Here is a 12,453-nt window from a genome sequence, read left to right on the forward strand (position 1 = left end):
ATTAATTACCACGCTGAACTCTCGAGTGCTTATTTTACTCGATTTTGGTGATTTTTACGAACTTCCTTCTTCAACGCTATATACGGCCTAGCTTCTCGTCGTTTTGATGTAGACTTCGATGGCATTGTTTTACGACGGCTACTAAGTCTTCCATTTCTACGCTTTTCGTGGCTCTTACACGCTTTTGTTTTCATTGCTTATTTAATTTCGTAGTTATTCGATAAATAGTAAAAATATATACAACTTGAGCTACAGAGCTCTCGCTATATTGTTTTGGGTAATGTGCTTCTTTCCCTCGGTCGTGCTTGTACAACGGAGATTAGAAACTTCTAGAAGATCACGTTTTATATTAAGAAGTGTAAGCACAGTTATACTTAATGAACGCTGGTCATTTTTCAGAATTTGTTACTGCTTCTAACCTCGTTCACTAACTGCCTCTACCGGGCGAGTTGTCCGTGCGGTTAGGGGCGCGCAGCTGTGAGCTCACATCCGGGAGATAATGGGTTCGAACCCTACTGTCGGCAGCCCTGAAGATGGTTTTCCGTGGTTTCCCATTTTCATACCTGTCAAATGTTGGGGCTGTACCTTAAATAAGGCCTCGGCCGATTCCTTCCCATTCCTAGGCCTTTCTTCTCCCATCGTCACCACAAGACCTATCTGTGTCGGTGCGACGTAGATCAAATAGAAAAAAAAACCTAACTGCCTCTGTCGACAGAGGATACAAATCATGATCTCGAGTTCAATGGTTGGATCCTGGCCGTAATAGTCAATTCTTGAAGAGCTGCCAAACCATCTTGGCAGTCCAGGACATAATTGTTAGCATGTTAATCTGATGCGTACTGTGTATTTACCAGACAAAGTTAACAGAACCGTCGTAAGATTCTAGTAGAATTGTCCTTGAGCGTTAAATGGCAGCAAATTGATGACGAAAATGATTCGCACGTCGAATAAATGGCACCACTTCTGAAGGCTCGTAACCTGACAGCTGAGGATATGACTTTGCCCTTCCCCCATACCCTCCTCATCGCCGCTAATGGGTCACAAAAGCGAATTTGGTCCAGCTTTATGGCCGAATGCCTTTCCTGAGACGAATCCTATATGGACAAATGTACTCAAATATTACATGTATCTGTGGTGGTTGGTTATGTATCTTGTTATGGTGGGTACTAAGACAGAGGCTAAATTATTTGCCCTGGCCGGTAATCCAAACCAGTCCCATATTATGATTCATGATATTCTGTTGTTGTGTCAAAATTGGGCGGGAAAAACCTTTGGCTTTCCATACCATAACTGTTGGCATGTTATGTAGAGTTGCAAAAAAAAAGAATGAGCGAATAGTACTGGTTGTTCCTTGCATTTAATTTGTTACTAGACTTAATTATCATCAAAATAATATTCACCTCCCACGTAGATACAAATCCTATGGACACTCACACCTAAAAGTTCCTGAGGAAAGTGTACGTGCGAGGAACGTATAGATTACCATGTGCTCATTTATTTATTTATTGATGTGTTTATGTTTGTTTGTTTTTAAATGTACTTATTTAGTGACTGTACCTCTAGTGGTGAAATTCGACGTTACCCGACAAAATTAAATCAGCCATGGTATCCTTCGTTATTATATAGCAGCACTACCTGGATGTAAAAATCTGTATGCAAGCCGCCTATACAGTACCTATAGCACCACTTTAGAAAGTCTATTATTATTATTATTATTATTATTATTATTATTATTATTATTATTATTGTTGTTGTTGTTGTTGTTGTTGTTGTTGTTGTTGTTGTTATATGTCTCAAGGATTGTTTGTGTAAACTTGAATTCTTTTGCAAGTTTTACAAATTTTGAATGGTTTCCAGGAGACACCACTGTAAGCCTCCTCAACGGCGCACTAGCCACCAGCGTCTTGGAAAGGTGCGGCGATCCAAATGATGAGCCCGCTGCCACACTTTAATGAAACGCTGGTAATTTCATGATTGAAAATCCTAAAGAGCTTGAATGATTTTAACATTTGCAATTGATGAAATTAAATTATGATATCCTCCTGGGAACCCATTTTTGCATGTCGACTGGTGTTTCCTTAAGGCATATATTGGTAACAGAACGCTAAGGGGCGTCTTCGCTGCTGTGGAATAATAAACACTTGCCATGAGCCCTCCCTGTCCCATTTGGATTGGTCGCCACTGCTATTAATATCTGTGTATCTTCATTGCCCTTATTGGAAGTGTAAACAAAAGGACCCCAATAACGTTACGTCTGATGAGACGATTCCCCGTCCAATTCATCACACAGATTACTCCCGAAGTAGCAATCTCTGTATGTCTCCACTGTCCTCATAGAAAGTGTAAACAAAGAGACCTCTATAACGTTGTCTGATGAGATGATCCTCTATCCTATTCATCGCACAAATTACTCCCGAAGCGTGTCAGCGCCTGGTAGTTAATTAGAGGCTATTGGCCAAGGTTGAGCCTCTTCTTCAAATCAGTCGCCAGGAGCAACACGTTGCGTAACAACTGCTCCAAGGTCATAACGGCCCTTCACGTACAGTAAATACATAATCCGTATCCAGCTGCATTATGAGTAACCATCCTTTTAAAAGACTTACTGCTGAGAGAAAGCCATTCAAGCGTGAGAAATGTTCTCTCGAGACAATCAATCGCATTACATAACATTCAAAGCAGTCCTTCTGACTTCTTTATTGGGATGTAAGGAGTAAACAACTTCTTTAACAATAATGCTATTGGAAGAGTTTCATCATCTCAATAGCATCTCCTCATTCGACATGTCTTCCATTACCTGGGTCCCTGGCATGACAAAGTGGTAACGCATACTCCCTAGACCCGGCGCACCCGCATGCCGACAAAGTCGGTGAAATCTCTTTCTAGTGTCTTAGTTCTAACGCGTATATTACAGTCATATGAAAAACATTACTACAGTACGCGAAACTTTTAGGATACTTTGGCTCCCTAGTGCTGAATCGGTAGACCTCGGTTATCTTCGAGATTCGTATTGGTAACCTCTGACACGCTAGCGGTATAATTGCAACACTAAATACTGTTGTTATTTAAACAGCAAAGTCAAAATATAGGTGAAGCTTGAACGTGAGTGAGGAAAATCAAAGTGCCGTACATCACAGGAACAACCTAGAACTCCTACACGAAATCGACGGTTTATAAAATTCGTATCGATCGATTATACTATCGATTCCATTCAGATTTCATTTCCATTCAGTTGGCAGTATTTTCGGAAGTGGAATATCTCCCTCCTTACTCCTCACCCTCGTAAAACGAAGTATCACTAAAAGTTTTGAGGACTGTATCTGCTTCTTTGTGGCCTTAGTACAATTATACCCTTTATATAATGCTCGCGAATATGGTAGAAATCATTAGCGGCAGTGTTATTTCTATTACTTAAACTATAAACGATCACAGCTGCGAATAACACTACCTTACGTTTGGACAAGTAATGTCTATAAGAACTACAACGTGCTACCTGTGCACTACGGTTCGCGGTAGCTAAGGTGGTTAAATCACGCATATTTTTTGGCTTTTATTACCGCGTCCGCTGCCTCTCGTATCGAATTCTTACTTGGTCGCACAAGGCACTAAATAGGTCATCCATCACGTTCAAGTTAGAATCATTCAATCATTTCCTAAAGGCAATGCCTTGTCAATACAACCATTCGTCTCTATCTTGCGCCATTCTTTTCATCGTCACATAACTTCTGAATTCCATTTTTTCCTTGATTTCTTCCAAGTATGTTTTCTTAGTTCGACCTCTTCTTTTTTTCCCTAGGACTTTGCCTTCAAATAATACTTTATAATATTTTACATAATATGTAACTCGGTGCCATAATCTCTAGCTTCTCTTCACAACGGCTGCAAATCGAAATCTGGCCAATATCAAACGTATACTTTTAAACTGATATTCACACCTCTGCAATAACGACTCAACATAAAACTGGAAGTCGCGTGTTTCATGATTAAAAATTAACCGTCCCGTTCATTAAAAGTATCAGTTTACTTTAACATATAACCTACTTTAAACCCATCTCAAACAATCTCATGTCGTCCCCGAGCATTGAAGTCTCCGAACCTTAGCTGTACGGTACAATACATGTCTCTGACTGGTTGTTTACGAGGAAATTTTACTACCATGACTAATCCTTGCCTTGAGATTCACTCGTGACACTTCAACAAGAGACGTGCTGCTATGTGTTGTTTTCTTGCAAAAATTATACCGTATTACCATTGGTAAGTGAAACGTTCCTGTGTTGCTAAATTTTCAATCGCGTTAGAAGAGGTGATGGTTGAGGGACAACTGGTGTACATTAATATTCATTGAAAATTAGAAGTAACTAATGCCAATGGCATGCGCTAGACAGGTGAAGCACTGGACTCAAGTAACAAGTAATAAATTCTAAAATACCAGCTCTTTTTAAAATATCCTTCATACAGCACAATCACGTAATATTTCTAAGATACCAGGTTAAGAAATTTAATCGAAGTACAAGATATAACACCAAATGCGCACTGCAATGGGGAAAAGAACTCGGTTCTAATCTAAAGAAATTAGTTATAAACTATAGTGTAGTATGTTCCTATTAATTTGATATATTTTAATATTAATATACATAATTTGTTATTTCACTGTAAGAACAACAAACTGTTAATACTGTATCCCTTATAGTTCTATACTACCTTACCATCATTGCATTTCAAAAAAATGTATTTTCTTTTCCACCCCGTTCTCCTAAGACCGTATCCTACTAGTGTTTGGTGATGGGCGGAGAAATTGTAGCATGTTTCCGCTAGAAATTTATCAACTATATACAAATTATACGAGTTTTGTCAGCACATTGCTCAGAATTTAAAAATAATGCTACTTCTGTATTTTTCGTGTCCACAATAACAAGGAAATGCACTTTTTTATTTTCCGTCATGTCTGTCTGTCTGTCTGTCTGTCTGTCTGTCTGTCTGTCTGTCTGTCTGTCTGTCTGTATGTATGTATGTATGTATGTATGTATGTATGTATGTATGTATGTATGTATGTATGTATGTATGTATGTATGTATGTATGTATGTGTGTGTGTATGTATGTATGTATGTATGTATACGCATTGCGAGAAAATAACTGAAGAGAATTTAATGAAAGTCGGTATGTAAAGTCGAGGAATGAGGCTCTACAATCTAGGATATAAATAATTTTATTTATGCTAAATGATATACTAGTTTAGGGGAAGGCCTAAAATTTAATTCTCAAATACTTATGTTATTAGTGGTCCTATACATAAGTACTACATATTACCTACCGGTCTGTAAAGTGATATAGAGTTACGTTTCCGATCATTTATGTCGTGTACACATTTACCGTACCGTCTATGATAACAGACATATTAATGAATTTCGATTTGTTTATGCTAACTCCATATCGACGCTGAACCACGAAAAAATGTGCGAACAGAATGTAATGAAAACCGGTATGTACAGTCACGTAATAAGGCACTAGATCCTAGGCTATAACTAATTTTTTCAGGCTGGATCAAATAATAGTTTAGAGGAATGTTCTGAAATTTTAATTGTTAAATATCTTGTTATTTGTCCTATTACATAACAAATGTTACAGAGAATACAATTTCCGATCATTTATGTCTAAGTCCATATCAGCTCCGGGCATTGCTAACATGGAAATATTGTTCAATGCTGTTAGCTGGTGACGGTTTCTGTCACGATTGTCTTAATAAAAATAAGGTGTAAAACCGCGTGGTCGTCGGTCCATATCGACAACAAAAAGTGTGAATATTATTATTTAAAAAATGAGAAAAAAAAGTGTTTAAGGAACGATCGCTTGAAGAAAAGACAGGAGAGAGTCATGAAAGAAGGAAAGGCTCCCTTTCCATTAGATGCTCTAATATCACAGAGTCGGAAGGAAACTAAATGTGAAGGACTGCAATATCGAAAGCTCATAAAACTGATCAACAATAACATTACATTGACCATTGTTGTGATGTGTTTTGTCTTCTCTGCTGCCACTCATCTTCGATAGAAGGGATTATTCCTGTGTCCCGAGTAAAACAGCATGCCTCAATATTGGCGGAAACTAGCTTTACATTAAATGTCCTAACATCACAGTCAAAAGAAAACTAGATGTGAAGGCCTACAACATCGAAACCCGATACTTGGCTTTCTTTTATGCCGCTAGGAAGCGATCAAATCAAGATCAGCAATAATACAAAAACAATATTAAATTTCAAAGTGCTACAAAGTGTAAGGAAGCGTGCACGACACGACAAACCGCTGATAGAGAGAGGCATGCCCACTTATGAGCTTCGGAATCTGGGAAACAACATGAGAGATGGACAAAAAATATAATCATGCGTCCACGACAGCTACTTCAGCTACTGTACACTGTGTATAATGGTTTTCAGGCGGAGAATGTTGTAGGAGTAAACTCCTATAGCTTCGCGGTGTAATCTTTAGCGTTAAATCAAGCAGAGATTTCACTAACGCTGGAAAGGAAACCTGAGAGAATAAAACAACAATCACTACATCAATTTAAAGAACTTGGTGAGGCAGTGCTTCATTTGCTTCGTCCCAGTGCACGCCACTGACTAATACGAGAACAGACAGAACTCTTCATACACCAGGTGAATCACGTACGCCATTTTCCCCCCTTGAACAGTTGTAACCTACCACAAATTAAATTTCTCCTAGTTGTGTCTAGAGCAACATCTCGTAACAATTTTGTGTGCTTTTGTGGGCATCCCAAGTTCAATGCAAAAATCTCTGCAACAGGCAGAACTTGAGGCCTATCTTAAAAGCAATGTACCGTTTTATGTAGAACAGAGTCCATTTCTCTAATCATATTTATGAAAAGTGACTGTACTGTACCAACTAAATCCATCCCTGTAGCTATCACTAGATAATCGCGTATCTGACTGACACAAACAGTCACTTATTTTCTTGTCCGACTCGTTGGCTGAATGGTCAGCATACTGGCCTTCGGTTCAGAGGGTCCCGGGTTCAATTCCCGGCCGGGTCGAGGATTTTTACCTTAATTGGCTACATCCAATTGCTCGGGGGCTGGGTGTGTGTGGCGTATTCAACATTAGAAATCATTCTAGGTAGGGCCCTCATCTTCACAGACATGCAGGTCGCCGAATAGGCCGTCTACTATAACAAGACATGCACCAGGCCTCACCGGAGGCCATACGCTATTATTATTATTATTATTATTATTATTATTATTATTATTATTATTATTATTATTATTATTATTATTTCTTTTCTTTAAAGAAAATGGCGAAGTGGTATCACAGAATGCGTGATAGGTTACGTCCAATTTCAGACATACCTGTTCACTACATACCCGTCTCGTTGCAATTGATAGACAAGTTTTTTAAATTATGGTATAAATTACGGGACGTGTACAGCACTCATGATAGCTTACACCATGTAATTACTTCTGTTAAAGCGTTCAGTAAAGAATTTCAGTGTTCCATAATGTTTTAACACATAAACAGTTTTTCGAAGGGAGACCTTACAAGAGCGGGAAGAAGAGTGTTCTTGAAATATATGTAGGCTACGTACATAACATTACAACGTACTGTATATAGTATTGTCAACAAAGGGAACATATGGTATTATTTGAGAAATATGCGAGAATATCATTTATAATATATATTGTTGCCCTTCCGAGGAAAGAGTACCTTTTCAGGGCCATATCACATTTACATATCATCTCTATTTCAGAATTTAATCGATTTCCATTGAGTTGTAGATAACTAGAAATACCTCATTTCATTCAGGAAAACATATTAAAAAATTATCGCCACCTGTGGCTGTTTCTTCGCACATCGAGAAAGAATCCGGTTTTTTCAGTAGGCGTTGCACTTATACTTGTGGAAGCCGTAATAGCGCGGCGAAGATCATTCTACGATGAGCCGTAAAAGGAATTAATGGAGGAGAAGATTTACAGCAAATATTAATTTTTTAAATAGTAAAACATGTACACGATGTCACAGTTACAACTCATGAATTCTACAGTAAAGTGAATAATGTTTAAAATACTTCTACAGCATGGCGAGGCGGGGAGACTTTAACGCCAGGGTATACAAGGAACGTCGTTCCATTCCACCTCTCCCATTATTCCACTTAATTCACTTTCTATAGCTATGCAGATTCCCTTAAGTTCCTAATACTATTGTATTAATTATTGTCTTCCCATAGATGAAAGATTAATTAAGGCAACAGAAGGATTGAAATCATTATCATGTTAAACCTTCATACTCAAAGACAAAGTAATAAACCAGACGCGGGGAAAATATCTGACCCGACCTAAATTCGAACCGAAGGCTGCAACCTTTCAGAGACCAACCCGTGGCTCCATTTTATTGGCACATTAAAATAAATATTTTCAGGTCAATATTATCCATGTATATAATCAAAAATGAAAACCTACAACTTGTTTTCCAGTCATTGACCGGGTCAGGGATGTTATGAATGAAGCAGATATAGGCTGTTAGTACGATGGGGTCGCCACTCCCAAAGTGATTTATTAATGACTAATAAATGCTATGAAATGAGAATGGAGAGTGTTGCTGGAATGAAAGGTGACAGGGAAAACCGGAGTGCCCGGAGAAAAACCTGTCCCGCCTCCGCTTTGTCCAGCACAAATCTCACATGGATAGACCGGGATTTGAACCACGGTATCCAGCGGTGAGAGGCCGACGCGCTGCTGTCAGAGCCACGGAGGCTCCCATGTATATAAGTGTCTTCTAAAAGAATTGGTAATCTTTTATGATTATTCCAGACAATTGATACATCCCAAAAAATGATTTAAATTTCACTAGTACTGCTTTGTTTAGATCCTTATCTCAATCATATTATAGGTACTCCTAATGAAAACAGTTTTTGATAACTCACTGATTAGGAATTCCGGGAGCGACAATGCCAGTGAGTCTTCTTCCTCTTTACTTTGTGTTAGGTTTTCAGTAAATATTGACTCCATTCATAACACAATCTATTTAAGTAGAGTATTAACATACCGTATGTCATAAGTTACTTTTTGTTAAGTTGGAATGAGTAGATCAGAAGGTACAGCCCGACTTGGCGGGGTCAATCCGGGTCAGTTTAGTAGGAATACATAAGCCCCGTGTCGATAGATTTACGGGCACGTAAAAGTAGTCCAGTAGGACAACATTCCGGCACCTCGGCATCTCCGAAAACCGTAAAGGTACCCTTTTATCTATATACAACGAAGCAGATAACCAGCCACCACAGAAACACACAAGAATTAAGACATTCCCCCTAATAGGGTTGGCGTTATAAAGAAAATCCAGCCCCGAAACCGTGCCAGGTTCATATTTGTGACAGAGATCTCACCTGCTACCTCTCCAGGGTGTAATGAAAATTATAGGAGAAGAAGTGTAAACTGTTATTTTGACCCTCCACCATCTATGTAAAACGACTGTGCCAGGATTCGGTCCTGTCACATTGAACACAGAAGGCAAGTTTCTCTATATCTACGCTACTCAGACAGTCCTTAAAAATAAGCTAGCGACGATTAGTTTCAAGACAGTAGCAATGGGACCCCCAGTAGAATGAAAAACCGTATTTACAGGGACGTGACTTGTCATTTCAAAAAATCCACATGCACTGACAAAGGTTCGAGCCACGGCCGTTATGGAAAGGAGCCAGTAACAATTTACAAACGAGACTTCCACTTCTGGATAGACACACGGTTCTGAGGTTCAATCATCCTACACCTCAAATGAGTAACAGATTAATTCCTGGGAGCAATGCCGGGCAGGCAAAGAGCTAACCACTCCATCCACTCAGTGTCGAGATTACATATAGTGGAAGTCTTTACCTTCTAGTCTGCACGGAGATGACTTTGCTTTGAGTAATTTTGTACAGAAGCCCACTGAGAGTCGGGGTAGTAGAATACACCCACAGCATCCCTGCTTTTCGTAAAAGGTGACTAAACGGTAAACCCTCAGTGGCTCTCATCTTGGCCCCCAAGTGGGTCTGGTATTGCTTCCACAGACTCCTCGGTTTCCTTTTTTCATATCAGACCTCTTCTGGTCACTTCTTGTTCTCTTTCGATCCTTACTTTTCGAAGGATCGGACAGCTTCCATCTTTTCCCTCTGATGTGTGTTGAGAGGATGGTGGTATAGCTGTACTCCTTAAAACAATAATTACCACCATCATCACTATTAATAGAAACACCAACCTTTGTGCTGTACGATAAGAGAGCATTATGGCATGCTTCTTTTGCAATCTGGAATTATTTCTTTCTGTATACGTAGAAGTACATAAAGGTTTATTAGTTACGAACAGGAACAAGGTTTTTGTTGTCTGGCAGCAGTAAGATTTCTGTTCTGTTCTTCTAATAAGACTAGATCTGTGTTCTGCTATGGTTACTCTAGGATAGGAAGGCGGAGAGAAAGGAGGGATGCTGACCAAGTCCCAAGTTGCAGCTTGTAAGGTCATCTTGCGCTAGTGAAAGGCAGGCGACCCCGTGACACGGCAGAGTACTCGCGACCGGCGCGGCGAGGCGCTCTGGGAAAATGTCACGCCGGATTACATCATTACATCTGACAGCCTACGCACTGGAGTTTCATCTTAACTTACTCCATTTTGAACATTGAGACAGCACGACGACCACAGGGGCACACAAGTTACATCATATTATAATAACTATTATTATTATTATTATTATTATTATTATTATTATTATTATTATTATTATTATTATTATTATTATTATTATTATTATTATTATTATTATTATTATTAGCTGTCATAGGTGTCCTTGAAGATAAAATATATTCACACGAAGAGACCATTAACACACAGTACCACAAAAATAAAACCTTCAGCAAGATTTCTTGGCGGGAAGTGACCATAAAAGATGGAAAGAAAATGAAATGGCGTATGGCATTTTTAGTGCCGGAAGTGTCCGAGAACAAGTTCGGTTCACCAGATGCAGCTCTTTTGATTTGACTCCCGTAGGCGACCTGCGGGTCGTGATGAGGATGAAATGCTGATGAAGAGGACACATACACTCAGCCCCCGTGTCAGTGAAATTAACCAATTAATGTTAAAAATCCCGACCCTACCGGGAATCGAACCCGGGACCCCTGTGACCAAAGGTCAGCACACTAACCATTTAGCCATGGAGCCGGACACCATAAACAATGAACTAGGGGTTCAGAAATTCCGCGACATGAAGACGGGCCGACAAGAAGGCGCGTCTACCGATCCTTATTCTTCCCTCCTCTTCTCTGCACGGCTTACCCAGCTAAAAGACACGCCGTTTGGTCATTTCTCGTACTAAAAATTGCACGTGAGAAAGAAGATGGGAAATAATGTTTATTGTAGCCTTAGTAACGCACATTTCTTCCATTAAACAAAAATTTAAGGAGAGATTAGCGATATTTTTGTTCTCTTCGTGTTCAAGATTTTCTCTCAATCTCTTCCCCTTAACACGAATCATAAAATGGGTAGCTAAGTTTATAATTGCCCTTACCTTGAATACCAAGTTTCGTGAAATTCCACCCAGACGTTTCTCCACGATGCTGTAACAGACAAACAAGCAAAAATCAAACTAAATCTGACATTTTCTGTCCGACATAAAAACTAAACACCAGGTTAATATCCAAATAGTATAACAGAGTCAGAAAGACAGTTCTGTATGCATTAAATCTTAATTTTACAGCGAGCTAAAATATTTTGAATGTAATGTCAGCAGATTGCTCCAAATCAATAAAGACACTGTAATCTATTTTGCTATTTTGCTTTACGTCGCACGGACACAGAAAGGTCTTATGGCGACGATAGGAGAGGAAAGGCCTAGGAATGGGAAGGAAGCGGCCGTGGCCTTAACTAAGGTACAGCCCCAGCATTTTCCTGGTGTGCAAATGAGGAAACCACGGAAAACCATCTTCAGGGTTGCCAACAGTGGAGTTCGAACCCACTATCCCCCGGATGCGAGCTCACAGCTGCGCGCTCCTAACCGCACGGCCAACTTGCCCGGTGTCACTGTAATCAGTAAAATATTTTTAAGTTAACTGAAAAAACATTTCCCTGTAACTGGCGCATTATCAAAAGAAGAATTAAAACATTATCTTCTTTATTCTGAAAATCTTAATTTGCCGATAAGCCCAGCTCCACCGCGATGAGATACAGTGACCTAAAACAAGTTCGTTAATTTCATCAATCTGCCGCACTCAGACAATAAGAAAGCGACTGAAGTATGAGTGTTGCAAGCATAACCATTCCTTATACAGCCAGTCCCTGTGATGATCAATATACTGTATAACTTCTAGGGCCCTTTATATGCATGCTCTACCGGGATTAGCAAAATGGAGTGAAATGGCACTTTCTTGTTCAATAAGGGAAACAAAGGGAATCCACTTCACTCGGCATTTACTTCGTTACTTCTGTAACGT

At 39.4% G+C, this 12,453-nt stretch overlaps 1 protein-coding gene across 1 annotated transcript in view; it reads right to left on the minus strand.

Moving 5' to 3' along the window:
* Positions 1–11,555, minus strand: part of sona (sol narae) — a 679,307-nt gene extending 667,752 nt beyond the window's left edge. Inside the window, exon 1 of the mRNA XM_067143283.2 lies at positions 11,532–11,555. The gene's annotated coding sequence lies outside the window, so the exon portion shown is untranslated. The remainder of the gene's footprint in view (positions 1–11,531) is intronic.
* Between the last annotated feature and the right edge of the window lie 898 nt (positions 11,556–12,453).

Source organism: Anabrus simplex, chromosome 3 (assembly GCF_040414725.1).
Source record: "Anabrus simplex isolate iqAnaSimp1 chromosome 3, ASM4041472v1, whole genome shotgun sequence".
In the NCBI taxonomy this organism is placed as follows: Eukaryota; Metazoa; Arthropoda; class Insecta; order Orthoptera; family Tettigoniidae; genus Anabrus; species Anabrus simplex.